Source organism: Pelodiscus sinensis, chromosome 4 (assembly GCF_052426305.1).
Source record: "Pelodiscus sinensis isolate ZL-2025 chromosome 4, ASM5242630v1, whole genome shotgun sequence".
Taxonomy (NCBI): Eukaryota; Metazoa; Chordata; order Testudines; family Trionychidae; genus Pelodiscus; species Pelodiscus sinensis.
Window position 1 is genome coordinate 21,497,243 of NC_143055.1, and position 16,407 is coordinate 21,513,649.

The following is a 16,407-nucleotide window of genomic DNA, read 5'->3' on the forward strand; positions in this document are numbered from 1 at the left end:
TTACGAATGGAGCTTTCTCACCCCGGAGCTCACAGGCAGCGGTCAGCCACCTCGAACTCCGGGGCGAGAAAAGCTGCTCGCGGTGCCCCTGGTCTGCTGGGGACCGTCTCCAGCAGACCAGGGGCATCGGGAGCAAAGCCGCAGCCCGGGCGGATTTGCTCGCGGTGCCCCTGGTCTGCAGGGGACCGTCTCCAGCAAACCAGGGGCACCGGGAGCAAAGCAGTCCCGCGCCAGAGCAAAGCCTCAGAGGCGAGGCACCCCCCACTGCCGCTTTGCTCCCTGTGTCCCTGGTCTGCTGGGGGGGGCGCAGCTAGTGTGCCCCCCCCAGCAGACCAGGCTTTTGTTGTGGACCTTGGGGCAGAGCAGCTGGGGCGCTGCCGGTTGGTCCCGCAGTGCCGCTCTGGGCACTACTGGACCAACCCGACAGCACCCCAGCTGTTCTGCCCCAGGCGTCCTCATTCAGCTGCTGCTGGTCAGTTCCAGCAGCGGCTGAATCAGGACTCCTGGGGCAGAGCAGCTGGTGTGCTGCTGGGTTGGTCCAGTAGCGCCGAGGAGCGGTGCTACTGGAGCAACCCAGCAGCACCCCAGCTGCTCTGCCCCAGACGTCCCCAAGTCAGCCGTTGCTGAAACTGACCAGCGCTGATTACAGGAAGCCCGAGGCACAGTTGCTCTGCCCCGGGCTTCCTGGAATCAGCTGCTGATCAGTTTCAGCAGCAGCTGACTTGGGGTTCTTAAGTTGAATCTGTATGTAAGTCAGAACTGGCGGTCAGTTTCAGCAGCGGCTGAATCTGGACGCCAGTTCCGACTTACATACTGTAACAGGGCAGCTGCCCTGTACTGGCCCTTTAAGAGCCAAACCCTGGCCTGGAGCAGGCCCGGGGAGTTCAGCCCAGCTGGGCGGCATTGACCAATTAAGGCCCAGCTGGGAGCTATAAAGGGGAAGGGCCGCTTCAGCACAGGCAGTGTGAGCCTGGCTGCTGAGGGAGCAGGATGCTCTCTGAAGCTAGGGCAGGGTTAGAGGGCCAGGCTGGGCCAGGGCGCTCGGGCAGACAAGACAGCCGGCCAGCCTGCTAGGCCTGCGGCAAGGCCTAGCTGGAGAGACACCAGACCCCCGGAAGGGGGGCTCAGAGCGAGTGACTTGGGCACTGCCGGAGGGCAGTGTGGCGAAGAGACGTACGTGACCGGAAGGGGTCCAGAGGGGAAACGCCCGTGAGCGGAGGCCTGGCCAGATGGAATGGACTGATTCCGGGGACAGACGACGGACCCCCGCTATGGTGGTGAGTGACCCCCTCGCGCCCCCTCACACATACAGATTCAACTTAAGAACAAACCTACAGTCCCTATCTTGTACATAACCCGGGGACTGCCTATAGTATCATTAGAACATTTAATTGCAATGTACAATATTGCTCTGGTACTTCACAATTCTTACAGATTGTCCAAGGTTCCTCCTACATCACATAGTATGTCAGAAAAATATAAAAGGAAATACATTACTCTGTTGTTATTGGTATCAGCTGTTGGCAGTTTGAAACCCTCAAGAGATGATGTATCCTCAAGCTCTCATTCTGTATTATTACACATAACATACAGGTACGTTAGTTATGCTGCCTCTCCTCAACACATGCTATGTGCTATTAAAGTACTAATTAGCATTCTTCATTAAGCGGAGAGCGTCCTGGGGCTGCCTGTATTTAATTATTTTAATCTGCCATTCCATCTGATTATATATTTAGCAAGCCATTTTACCTTGTGACATTCACTGTTATGAAATTGGTCGTGAAGAAGATCCACAAATGAAATATCATCTCTGTGGCTTGCACTAATTTAATGTAAATGACAGAGACAGATATTATAGCCTCCCACATGGCTCTAGTAGCAGACATACTCATGGTTACTCTTTGTTTTGCTTTAGCAGTGACTTCCCCCATCTCCCTCTTTATTCTTTAGTCTCTTTCCAGGCCCTTTCTTCATTTTTAATTTTCTCCTTTTTTCTTCCTAGGAAAATCGTAAGTAGTAAAAATGATTTGCAATTATGTATCTACCTCACTATTTGTCTCAGGATAAACACATTATTCCCAGTTCAATTCCCATGAAAGCTTTGGCTCTATCTAGCTTCGGAATTAGTAAGATCAGGCTCATTATTGGTTCCTCAGAGATATTATAGTATCTTTCCCATTGCATTTTAGTTTTGCATCTGTGCTTGAGGTGGAACACCTGTGGCATACTGTAGTAGCTGGAGAGCTATTTCTGCAGGTGAGCATCTGTATTTAAAACACAAATGAGGTTAATTATCAAGGGAGTATGGAATGACAACAAAGGGGGATGAACTGTGTTTCTCTTGAGGAAAAGTAATAAACAGTATATTTTAAATTGTGGTGATCCTCATATTAATATAATAAATTGCCCTCCAGGAAGTTTTACATGTAGTTTGGAAAAATCATTGACAGCTGGCACTCTCATTTTTGAAGATATCCTGGTTTGTTCAACACAACTGTACCAGATCATAGTAAATTATCATCTTAGCTGGTATGTGGAATTCTGAACATAAAAGAGCAAGACGTGCAAAGTCATTCTTCTGCTCTACTCAGCACTGATGAGGCCTCAGTTGGAGACTTGTGTCCAGTTTTGGGCACCACATTTCAAGAAAGATGTGAAAAAATTGGAGAAGGTCCAGAAAAGAGCAACAAAAATGATTAAATGCCTAAAAAAACACGAGATATGAAGGAAGAATGAAAGAATTGGGCTTATTTAATTTCTAAAAGAGAATACTGAGATGGGACATGATAGCAGTTTTCAAGTATCTAAAAGGGTGTTACAAGGAGGAAGGAGAAAAATTGTTCTCCTTGGCCGCTGATGATAGAACAAGAAGTAATGGGCTTAAATTGCAGCAAAGTGTGTTTAGGTTGGACAATAGGAAAAAATTCCTAACTGTCAGAGTGGTTAGACACTGGAATAAATTTCCTAGGGTGGTTGTGGAATCTCTATCACTGGAGATATTTAAGAGCAGGTTGGATAGACATCTATCAGGGATGATATAGATGGTGTTTGATCCTGCCATGAGGGCAAGGGACTGGACTTGATCTCTGAAAGTCCCTTCCAGTTCTAGTATTGTATGAAATATGATGAACTTACTGGAGTTTATTTTTAAAGCTCCATTTTGAGCCTAGATGATGGACAAATCATTTTTGCATCAGAAATGGTGAGTTGTGGAAATTGAAAAGTTTCATTGGAATGTGCTGATTTCACTGAAAACTTTAGGAAGAAACCTGCCTGGTTTTCTGACATGTCAGCCACCTGGATCTTTGGCAACCCAGCCTATAAGCTGCTGAGGCTTCCTAGGATTCATAGGCTCCTTGGCACCCTCAGCAGCAGGTCTGGCTGGAAGCTTGAGAACCAGGCCCAAAACACTGCAGAAATTTAAGTAAAACATAAAAATGGGCCCATCTGAATCCTACAAAACAAACACCTTTCCAATTTTTCCCAAAACCATTTCCCTATTTTTAAATTAGCTTTCTGATGGGGTCAGTTCTGTCTCCTCATTGGGTTCAGATGATGCCAATGGAAGATAAACACATGGGCCTATGGGGCCTGTGCCCCATGTTGTAGGTTCTAGGAGCAATGGAACCTATGTAGAAGGGGGGAGGACCATTGTTATTGGAACTGTGGTCCCACCTCTGTGCCTCCTTTTCCCCCCAAACTGCTAGTCAGATCAGAAACCAGATTTGAGCCATAGTAAGAGCCTTTCAGGGAGCCTGGGCTTCTGAGGGTAGCCCCTACCCTCCACCTGCCCTCAGGCATCTGAAAACAGCCTGTGGCCTATGTCATTGCATGTTACCTAGGGCAGGTGGTGAAGCTGGGGCTCCCCACAACAGCCTAAGCTCCCTGGGTGGTTCTTAGGGGACTGGAGAGGGAGGGAAGGAGCAGTGAGCAGGGCCCTGTGCATAGGAGGACTCAGGATAAGACCCTTTTCAGCACCTCCACCAGCATGGGTTGCATTTTGCAGCAGGGTAGCTGATCATCTCCTATGCCGCTTGGCACCAACCAAGCTAAAAAGTGGGTGGGCCATGCACCCTCCCCTTTCTGGGCTACTGGAGCATGGCAAGGCCAAACGTTCTTTATGCCCTTATGTCATGTCATGTGGGTTCCATAGTATAGGAAGAAATCAGTGGAAACACAGGGTACGTCTACACTTGCCCCCTACTTTGAAGTAGGGAGGCAAATGAAGGCGACCGAAGTTGAAAATCAAGCACAGCAATGAGGAGGAGTACAGTTAATTCGAAGTACGGGGTTTTCCCTCGGAGTACCACGTCTACACAAGGCGAGTTAATTTGGGCTAGTCAATTTCCAACATGACGACTGTAGGTGACTATGCTAATCAAGCATAGGATATTTAAATCCCACGCTTGATTTGCAACTTCGGTCGCCTTCATTTGCCTCCCACCTCGAAGTAGGGGGCAAGTGTAGATGTACCCACAGAACTTGAGTAGTCGCAAGTGTCCATTTTATTGCATAACACAGAACTAACTAGAACCAGCCCAGGCCAGCTAACTCAGTTACTGTAACAACAAGATCTATATCTACAACCTAATACACAACAGCCTTATAGGAATGGCTTTATCCACTCTTCCACTTGCTGATTTCTTTTACTCTGGCAGAGTAAAGTGTCCTTAATGTGCACGTAAAACAGGGATGTGCAATAAGCGGTCTGCGGGCCAGAGACAGTTCATCAGAATTAGTCCCTGGTGAGCCGCTGGCACTTTACTTACCTGTGCACTCACAGGTACAACTGCTTGTGGTTGCCCATTGGCCATGAATTGCCATTACTCACCAATGGGAGCTGCGGGAAGCAGTGTGGACTGGGATATCACTTCCCACAGCTCTCATTGGCTAGGAATGGTGACCTGTTGTGCAAGTGGCAGTACCTATGGATATGCAGGTAAATGAAGTGCCAGTGGACTGCCAGGACAAACCCTGGTGAATTGCCTCTGTCTTATTGCCCCGTCTCCTCCAGTGTAATGAATACACTGAGGATGTAAAATTACCAGAGTGGTATAGAGGCCTTCATGTGAATGAGAATCAAGTCTCCAGTGTCTGGCAGAGAAAGGAACCCGGATGAAATCCCTGCTTTCTCAAGCCAAATAAATTGGCAATAAATTGACTTACAGGAAAAAAAAGCATTTTAAGAAACTGATGAAGTTTATATCAGCTTCTTCAGCTGAAGGCATTTGCCCTCTCAGGGTATGTCTAGACTATATAGCTCTGTCGCCAGAGCCATGTAGATTAGCTTACTAGACATACCCAAATGAAGTGATGATTTAAATAATCGCCGCTTCATTTAAATTAAAATGGCTGCCGCACTGAGTCGATCAGCTGTTTTTCGGCTCAGCGTGCTAGTCTGGACGCTCCGCGGTCAACATCAGAGGCATTTGTCGACTGCACTGGTAAACCTCATCCCACGAGGCATAACGGGGCGGTCGACAAATGCCTTTGTCGACTGCGGAGCATCCAGACTAGTGCGCTGAGCCAACAAACAGCTGATCAGCTCAGCACGGCAGCCATTTTAATTTAAATGAAGCAGCAATTAGTTAAATCGCCGCTTCATTTGGGTATGTCTAGTAAACTAATCTAAATGGCTCTGGCAACAGACCCATGAAGTCTAGACATACCCTCACTGTCAAACTGTTTCTCAAGCTAAGTCATTTTACCAGAGTAATCTGTGCTTCAAAGTAACACCTGTATTCATGTATCCTTTCCTCTTTCCATCCAGCTGAAATACGTCCTCTTTGATTCAGCCCTGGTGCTTTTGTTCCTTCCCTTCAGACTCTGCTACATGTTGTGCATGGAAATAGCAATGAAGGCCTCTTAGAAGTTCTGAGTGGTTCAGAAGGGATTTGCCTATCTTCTGAGCTAGGCAGGACAAATGATAGCACATTGCAGTTTGGGTGCATGAGTTATTTTCTGGATGAAATGTACTGGATGAAATTCAACACCGTGACTATCTTCTCCAAAAAATCAACATTGCTTAGGGCCCAACTACGTCATAGGCTGCTTCTATCTCTGATCTACCGTATCAGACACATTGATTCAGAGTTTGTACATTAAATGCTCCAAGAGTGAAGCTCAATGCTGCTGGAGTGAAGGCATCCATGGTCGTGGGATGTGTCTCTGGAATCCTCTTCCATCAGAAATATATCTATTCCAAGCCTAGGCACATTTGGAAAAAAACATATCTCTTTGCCAGGCTTTTGATTAACCATAGAACACTCTCCTCCCCTTTAAAAGCTCATCTGCCTATAAAGTTATGGTTGTTAGAAAAATTCTGATGAAAAATTTTCTCTCCTCTCTGCTCTTTTCCAACCTTCCTTTATTTGTTTCTCATTCTTTCACTGCATTTTTCCCTCCTGTCCCTTTTGTTATTTTCCTTCACAATCTTGCCTAGGAACACAGACCCAGTCACATGTGAGTTGATCTTTCAAACCCAAAGTAGGTTTGAAATTGGGAAAAATGAGCTCACCCATTCCCACTACTGAATTTAAAGCAATTATTCCACGAGGACCTTTAGGCTTGGATTGAGGCAAGATGTGTTTTTTCACCACTGTGACTAGTTTAATCTCTTATATAATTCTCAGTCACCCCTCCAGATTGCTAGACACTTATATTTTGCAGGTTTTCCCCCAGAATTATTTATTGAATAATGTCTTCAGTGTGGACATTTAACCTTGACTCATAAATAGACCAGTTGTTTTTATTACTCCGCAAAAGCCTTTTGTCTACTTTCTTTCACATCATAAGCTTTTGCCTACAGTGAATTCGGTTAGCATTACAACCAAAGTATCACAGCCAGCAACTCACATTATCTGTAGAGAAAGCCGTGAATAAGATTGTGGCCTAAATCATGCAAAGAATCAGATGAACTAATGGTATTCTTCTCTCATTCACTTGCCTGCAGAATTTAAAGAGCAATGCCAGAGCATAGTTCAGTTAAACTCTATAACAATAGCTCTTTGAATATATTCTGTCACAGATTTGAATTGTAGGTATTTCATATACACACGCATTAACATATCACATCCCAGGGGATTCTGCTGTACTTTGTTTTTAAGAGACAGATTCACACTGAAGTCAATAGCAAAGGTACCATTGTCTCTCTGAATACCCTTTCCTTTCGTTACTCTCCATGCAGTAACAGAGGGATCAAGCTATAGGCACCTGATTCAAAGTCAGCCAATTTATTGGAAAGATTCCCATTGACTTCAGTGGGATCAGCCTTAGGCTACTGCTAAGTGATTTTGAAAATTCATTCAAAGACTGGTGGTTAGAATTTTGTACTTAAAGAAGTCTCATTTTCAAAGTCAGTATTTTCCCTTTCTTTCCATACAGTATTCAACATGTCTCAATATTAGAATAAATATTACCACCTGTATCTCACCTAAAGAAAATATGAGTCAATGTTCACATTTTAATGGTACTACTGAATTTTAACACTCATTTGATGCGTCCTGTTTCAAATTTGATTGTAAGCTTGTAGGGTAGGGATTGTATCTTTTAATGTTGAATTCTCTCAATTGACTTGACTCTTCTTGGACTGGTACCAATAGTGAACCAAAAACTGCACTGATGTGAACTCATACATCAAAATACAGTGCCATACTTACATGATTTGGCAGATAATATGAACCAGTTAGCATGAATGTTTGTTTTTCTCTGGTATATAGACAGGTATTGGTGAGAGAATGTCAAGCTTGGTCTTTTTTTATGTATGCTTAAAGTCTGTGATCTGGAAGATTTTGGTTATTTCTATATTTCCAGACAGAAATTGCTTCTGGCATGGAGTGAGTATATTATAATTTGAGAAATTAAAAAATGTGACATTGTCTATGAATAATGAAAACTCTCCTTTCATTTATGCTTGAGCGCAATTTTCAGTTTTGCCCCAGAAACAACATAGTGAACCAAGCCAACAATTTTGAGGAGCTATTGCATTTTGTTGTGAGGATTTTGCATAGCTTTGCTCTGTAGCTCTACCCCTGAGAAATCCTATTAAGCCCTGTGACTCCTTTTTCCACAGAAATGGGTCAGAAAAATGGCCACCAGTAGCAGCAAGTAGCAGCAACTGCAATTGAGAAGGAAAGGTTTCCCTTGTAAATATCATGCTAGCCAGGTATTTTGAAACCTAGAAGGGCTATTCTGCCCCCACCCCAAATATCAGCTGCAAAATTAAAGAGCCTTTTGAATCCTACTCTGTGATATGTCAAATATATTTCTGAATGTAAATAAAATAATTCCCTCCCCTTTTTGATTAGATGCAATGAATTTTGCAGATCCGGGCACTGATCCTGCAACTTAATCTGTTATCATAGACACCTTTGCATGGGGCCCACGACTAGGTTCCAACCCTCATAATTTGTCCCTGAGTTGAAAGAAGTTGCCCTGAGTTGAAAGAAGGTCTATTTTAAAGTCAAGGGAATTTTTATCTTTAATTGCAGCTGTAGGGATGGCCAGGAGAATTAGTGGAATGTGTTGGGTTCCACAGGCTATTTTACTAATGCAGGGATGCTCACTGCAAGTATGCTCACTGCAAGTTATGATTTTGAAACCCAGGGGCTTGCAAATATTTTTTGTCCATAAAGTGTTAAGATAAATTGATTCCCTTCAAGTGTTTGTAAATATGTATGAGCCTCTTCTATAAAAGCTGTAAAGCATTTTTCTCCAAATGTTTTTGAGGAGAGTATGACTGTGGCTAACACTGGCATTTCTAGCCATGCAAAATGATATGTAATTATCCATCATGTCTAACCTGCTCATCCTAATGTATTAATTTTTTCTGACAAAGAGCTAAAAATTAAATGATAGCTCCCCTATGTTTCAGCAAGTGAAATAGCAATGAGTTTTTAAATGCTCTGTAAATGTAACAGTTCAAATTAATAAAACACATGACTAGCTGCCTTGAATACACAAATCCATCAGAGGAAGTTCTCATGGAAATCAACTCATCTGCTGAGAAAATCTCTGCATCTCTACATACATGGTCGTAGGCACAAATTGCTCCCTGAATCACGTGAAGTAAGAGGTATCTGCAATGAGGGCTCAGAGGCAGAATGGGCACACCTCTTCCACCAATCCCCACTCGGCAGCTGTCATGGGAATGATCAGCTGCATATTACATGCATGCATGCACTTCACTGCCTCGCAGCACAAAATGGTAATGTGCTCTGCTCAGAGTGAAAATTTTATATCTTCAGTTCATCATGAAAGGGCAGTATCCCCTTTTTGTCTGGGTCCAGCCAATGTTCAACAATAAATATAGCAATTTTCTTATTTGGCTGCATTGAACGACTGAGTGGGGAGAGAACGGCAAAATTATTACTTCACCCATGAATTGGTAGAAAGCTTATTGTGGGATGAATTAAGAAGTGCAGTCAGCCCTTCGGGATTTCCAATGCACACATCAGGATCAACAAATCAAGGTCCACCAGGCTCCCTAGTCTTCACAGACCAATTGAGGAAAGCACTTTGTTTGAAGACAACTGTTTCCAAAGAGCCCCTTTAAACATCAAAGCCACCCTCTTTTTAAATGCCCTCCTCTTCAGTAATTCATGTCATGTAAAAAAGAGGGGGCTTTTCATAGGTACTACTTTATGTGCAGTAACCTTATATTTGAGGCCTTGCTCTTAGGATAATGCAGTAGAGAGTAGTGCTGATGCCCCTTGTAATGAATTATTACTGATAGAATAGTTTGAGTGAGGACTTATTTAGAAGCCAAGCGAAGGGGGATATTCCTTTTCTTAGCAAACTGAGATGTTGTGAGGATGTCTGGAACTTGGAAAATAATTGCTTTGCAAAATAAATGCCATAAAGCTCAAATCTAAAACAGATATAGCTGTCTTAAACATAGGTGTGCGCAGCACATTTCATTAGGGTGTGCACCCAAATACTTCTAAAAAATGTACTCTTTGACCCCCATTAGCCACACCCCTGACCGCTGTTAACTACACACCTAACCCCCATTAGCCACACTCCCTGACTCCCATTAGCCACGCCTCTGAAGGTAACACTCTCAGGGCAAGATGGACATATGACCAGAAGTAAAAGGTGTCATGTGACCCCCCTCTAAGGACTTTTCCCACCATCCTCCTACCAATAGGGATTAGTTTGACCCCCACCAAACCCCCCTCATGAAACTATCCTGCAATTGCATTAACCCAATGTGTGTGACATTAACTCAGGGGCAGACAGGCTGGGGGGAGTGTTCACTCTAAGGCTACATCTAGACTGGCATGATTTTCTGGAAATGCTTTTAACAGACCTTGTAAAAAGCTTTCTGAAATGTATGTAGACTATAGCCACCCTTGTCCAGCTGCTTGTTGACTCCCCCTTCCTCGCAAAGAATTCTAGTTGTTTGATGAGGTATGCTTTACCTTTATAAAAACCATGTTGACTCTCTTCTAATAAATCAGTTTCACACGTGTATCTGATCCATCAGGGTCTGTCTACACTAGCCAACCTAATTCGAATCATCTCTCCTGGTGAAATATTACTGTTTAATTTACCAATTTGTCCTGAAATCTCTTCTAATGATAACTCAATGTGGGACATTTTCTCGGCTTTGTCACTTAAAACGAAGGCTCAGTTTGAGAAATTTCCCTCACATCCTCAGCCATGAAGACAGATGCAAAGAATTCATTTACGGTAGTTTCTCCACATTGGTCTTATCCCCCTTGAGTGCTCTTTAAGCATTTTGACCAACCCTCCCTTTGATTGTTTAGCAGGCTTCCTGCTTCTGATGTACTTAAAAAATGCTGCTATTTTTTGAGTCTTTGACTAGCTGGTCTTCAAATTCTTATTTGGCCTCCCTATTTATATTTTAACATTTCACTTGCTAGAGTTCATGCTTTCTATTTTCTCACTATGATTTACTTTCCACTTTTAAAAGATGATTTTTTGCCTCTAACTGCTTCTTTTACTTTGTTGTTTAACCACAACACTTTTTTGGTTCCCTTATATGTTGCCATGGAGTTTGGGGCTAGTAATATAGCATACTGTATATTTTGTATATCCCAGACATTATATAACACTGTCTTTTTCTTGTGACAGATGCCCCCACCAGAAGGATCTTAGCCTCATATTCAGTTTTCCAGCTCTTGAACTAGCAGAGCAATCAGATGTTCTAATCTGGATTCCATCCGGTCTGTATGCTGTGAGATCAGAGCAAGAACCGTGAACAGAGCAGTGATTCATCTTTGTGCTCTACATTGACCAGGGTAATCTACTAAAGTGTCTTGTGAGCCATGGCCTCTCTTTACCGCCTTGAAATCTGAAGTGTTTGACTTTGGTATAAGTGCATTTTTATTTTGTTTTAATGGGTCAAAATATGATGCTAGTTTGACAGATCTCACCTTTATTTGTAAGGTTAAGTGTGAGACCGCTGGTTTAGCTTTTTTTATAGCAGTGCAGGGATTTAAGCCAAACACTTCCTATCTGCATCAATGGAATACATGTGGTCAGCAAGGCTGACAGCCACTGCGGGCTAGCGGGTAAGGTATGGGGGAGCCTGGCTCTGCACCTCTATAAGAGGCAGTGCTTTGGGCAGAAAGGGTGGGGCCATGGCAGCCAGTCCTCAGCACCATCCAGAGCACAGCACTGCCCCCTCCCTCCCAGATGGTGCTTCCATGCTAATTCAAAGGGACCTGCAGTTCTGGCTGTTGCTGCTGCAGTAGCATCAGTGGCAGCCTGACGCTCTGAAACAGTGGGTCCTGGTACAATTCCTCCTTCCTTCGGCCAGTGGGCCTGCATGTGGCTAACACTCCAGCCACTGCTTTGAAAGATCTCAGCCATTGTGTTTGGTTGTTCATATATATAATTCATCAGGCATAGCTGCTCTTTGGTACTGCATGGACCACCAAAGCAATCTGTCCCTCATATATCTAGTTCTCATTGAAAAAAGATATTGAACAAGGAAATACAAGCAATGAACACATTAGAGGAAATCTGAACCTGCCCCTGGATATTCTGCAAGCAGAAAAATCGGGAAAATTTACTGAAGAAATGCTTTGTTGATAATTATTCATACAAAGCCCTCCTGGTTACATATTTTCAGTTCTGAAAGATTGTATTTGGACTTTCAGTTGATGTGCTTTCTATTAATTTAAATTACAAAATGTTAAGTAAAATTAATAACCCTGTTAACTAAATTAGTGACAGGCAAACCTTCATGTGGCCAGAAGGTTAAAGAAAAATGAGGAATGTCCATGAAGCCAGAACATTCCAGTGCACAACAGAGGTCAGTGATTCAGACTCCTGACATGATGCATGAATGTGAAGCAGGAACACAACAGGAGAAGGTTAGGGATGAGGATGGAAGATGTGTTGAGATGTGCTGGCTATTATCTCGTTCCACACACAATAGGGGCACAAGCAGCACAGAAGCTACTGCTGGAGAACTCTCAGAATACCTCCATTGCTACTCCCTGGTCTAGAAAAGATCATTCATTTTCACTGAGAACTCAGGATGCAGATCAGTTAAATGATGGAGTCCAGGTGTCAAACATGGAAAAGTACACCAAAGTTTTTCCTTCCCTCTCTTTATTTAAAAGATTGTGAAACTCTTGGAAAATTAGATAATTATTGCAGATTGTCTGAGTCCTGCAGGAAAGAAATAATAATCAGAACTCTTTCATATTCTAAAATTGATTTGGTTGGGTTGTGAGAGAAGGTATAAGTCCATTCTTGTTTCTTGAAAAACTGTTTATTTGGCCATGTAACTAGATATGTTAAGAAAACTGATATATCCAGACTGCAAAATCGAAATCTAGGTCTGGACTTCAAACACTATAACTACAGAGGTATTTTGTTTGGGGTATGTGGTTTAATGGGGGAGAGACTATTTGCTAAATTTGGATCAGGATTTCAGGTGAGACTTTGGAATCCCTCTTCCCTTTCTTACCATATGAAGTTCTATTAAGGGGGGTTTAATTGCATATTGGTTTGCAGAGCTTTTACCATAAAATGCCTATATTGGATACCAAATGGCATGGTAAGGTGGAAATGGTTTGTCACACAAAAATGGAGGCTCTTTGTAAGGTTTCATAGTTTGGAAGTAGCATTTGGAAAGTCCAGGCAAAATGCGACAGGAAGCCAGTTTCGATACAGTAATATAGGTGTGATATGTTCTGGGGGCCAGGTGTGACTCAGGAGGCTGGCAACTTTGTGCATGTTGTAACTTTGACACACTGAATGAAGAGAGACAGGCTAACAAAAATTACCCATAATAAAGTCATGGAAAGGTATGGCTCAGAGTCTTATTGCTCATATGAGACATTGGGGACAAATGCACTAGGAAGGGTTACTTGTGTAAGAGGCAAGTACATTATTTATGGCATACCCAGAAGCAGTTTACAAATGCATTTATTTTGCCTTGGCACATCTTTACTTGTAAGCGTTTAGCCTGTAATAACCAATTCTGAGTAATGCTTCATTCTCCCTGCAAACAGTTGTGCTTTTATGTAGCAGGGGGTGGGGGAAGGACAGAGAAAATAATAAATAATCTTCTCTTCTCTTCTGTATTAGATTGTTGCTGTTTATAACTCTGTAAATAATATGGCTCTAAGCACTGAAGTCAAACATAGACATTATATTTTTTCTTTTTGGTCTGAGGATATTATCTGACATAGGTAAGCCTTTAGGACCCAAGCCTGTAACCTTTGCTCAGGCAAACCTCTATTGATATCAATAGGATTGCACATGTATAAGTCAGGGCAGAATTTAGCCCCAGGAATGTCCATTTTCCTTTGTGCCAGTAGCAGAGAGATAGTGAGATGTATGATATAAGTATAATGCTGACAGGCGGAACCAAAGCTGGGACCTCTGGAGCTTAGTGCATGAGCCTCTAGCACCTGAGCTAAAAGCCAGCTGGCTCTCTGCTATGGCTATAGAGCACACTCATTCTTTCTCTCTCTTTAAGTGGTCTGAGTGCCATTGCAGGTGTGTGCATTACACAGCAGATGAGGGGATGGAAGGCTGAAGGAACACTAGAGAGGTACAACTGTTCAAAAAATGACTCAGGAGAAAATACTTCCTTATTTAATATTCTCAGTGAAAGCATTAACAAAAATGATTTTGCACCTTTCTTCACAATTCTACCTCCAATGGTGGTAGAAGTAGGGCTGCTGCTGCACCCTCTCCATTCATATATTAATAACAAACACCGAGTACATGACCTTCTTGTTTCCATCAGCAGCAACTCTACTATACATTTTTTCCAGAAGCCCTATGTCTATACTCCAAGTTCAAATTATTCAGTGTACTAAATAATTAGCTAGTTCTATGACCACAGATATTAACTAAAAGCTAAACTGAAGAAACAAAAACCTATTAACCTATAGAACTTACTGCTGCAGGATTTTATGGAGGCAACATCAAAATCTCTGGTTAGGTTATGCCTCAATTATCAGTACTTGTGGAAAACTAACAAGGCTATTTTTTAAGTAAAGTATTTTTGATGGAAAAACTCAGAAAAGGAAAATGGCACCTGCTTCAACAAAAGCTGGAAGGATTGTGACATGACATAAATTCAAAAGTTAAAGGGTGTTGGGAAGAGATAATCCAACAATAAAGCTCAACTTTGCCACTTAAATTACACTCCGAGATGTGAAGAAGGAAAGATTTACATTGCTGACATGTTAGTAACATTGTAATGCAATAGAGAAGCCATTGTATGTGAACACAGTACAGGTTACCAGAATAACATATTGATTGATTAAAATTAGAAACTCATTTATTGGAGTTTTTTTTGGGTGTGGTTATTGGAAAAGCTCACCTATATGAGAAAGAAAGTACAATACTGAAAATTATTATGTATTGTGTCTTTAAGTTAATTGATTATACTAGTGTTTCTCAACCAGTGGTACGTGTATCCTTAGGGGTACACGAGAGAAGTCTGAGGGATACCTCAGCACAAGTGAAATTTAGCAAAAAATGCCCTGCAAATGGTATTGGGGAGGGGGCAGTGGCACATGCCTGTCAAATTGGATATTCAGAGCTGCGCGGCCGGATGCTAACAGCCGCTCTGCACATGAGCCCCAGTGCCTGACGGAAAAAGCGTGTGGCTGTGGCGACTGCTCCGGTGAGACCCAGGGCAGTTCCAAGTTGGGAGGCGGGTTTGGGCAGGGAGAGAAAAAAAATCACTTCATGGCCACCTCTCCTAGTTTGTTTCCTCTCCGGCAGCCTCCCCAGGGTGCTCCAGCGGAGAGGGCGGCAGAACCTGGAGACGCACATTAATCCCACCCAAACAGCTCAGTACAACGCATCCCCATCACCCCTTCCCCATGGTGCTGCAGAGAGGAATGAAAAGGTGGTGATGTAGCACAATAAGCTTTGCTCCAAAGGATCCACCCTGCATCAGTGGCATAGTGAGGGGGGCCCGTTGTCCCCCAGGTGCCATGCTAGGTGGGCACTGGGCTTGGGTGGGATCGCACAGCCCCACGCAGTGAGCCCAGTGCTGGAGGGCCTCTTGGCCCCTGCAGACAAGCTGCCGAGGCTGAGCTGGGCAGTGGGAGCGGGCTCTTCAAAGGTAGGGTTACCATACGTCTGGTGCCTGGCTCTGGGGGAGTGGAGGGGCATTGGGTTAGAGCAGGGATGTGGGGGTATCTGGCTATGGGGGTACTTATACTTTTTTTAAAGGGGTACTTTATAAAACAAGGTTGAGAAACACTGGCTTATATTATATTAATTAAAAGACACCAGGCTATGAAAGACCTAGCTATTTGGGGCCTTATTTTGCACTCATGCTCATGTACATCAGGAATAACTTTGAAATCAGTGACTCTGGTGTAACTGAACAGAGAATCTGGTGCTCTTTCTCTCCCCTCCCCAATGCATGTCACCCAAAGTAAAGTCATGGAAGAAGAGGATCCCTTAGAAGTTGCCTTCAAAGAAAAATATGGAGAGGAGAATCAAGGTCTACAATGAAAAAAATGGGACATGCTGGTTTGCATAGCTTTATTCATGAATCCTTTCCTCTTCTCCATACCTCTCCTTTTGTGCTTTTTATTTCATTCCGTGATATATACATGGAGTGAGATATGATATGCGTAAGACTATCCCATATATAAAGTACAATGCTATGATTTGCAATTCTGCAGCACCGATTTCTCTACCTAATGTAATTGTAGTTTCCTTGGATACAGGAATTCTGGAAGTGGATTGCTTACTCATACTATTCCCATTGAACCCAGCTGGAGTTTTACTGTTAAATGGGCATTGGATCAGGCCCTCGAGTTTTACATGGAAAGTTTGCTTATATTTTACTATCTCTCTGAGCTCCTAGAAAAAAAAACCCTACAAATTGGGGATCTATGTGTATGTACCAAATTCCTTGTCACGGCCTAATTTTTCACACTTCAGGAA

General features: G+C 43.1%; 1 long non-coding RNA gene across 1 annotated transcript; it reads left to right on the forward strand.

The window, feature by feature from the left end:
• The first annotated feature begins 964 nt into the window (after nucleotides 1–964).
• On the forward strand, nucleotides 965–13,570 carry LOC142829484 (uncharacterized). Its single transcript, XR_012903910.2, has 3 exons — nucleotides 965–1,277; nucleotides 2,190–2,256; nucleotides 11,098–13,570. It is a non-coding gene; the product is annotated as an uncharacterized LOC142829484 (long non-coding RNA).
• The last annotated feature ends 2,837 nt before the right edge of the window (nucleotides 13,571–16,407 follow it).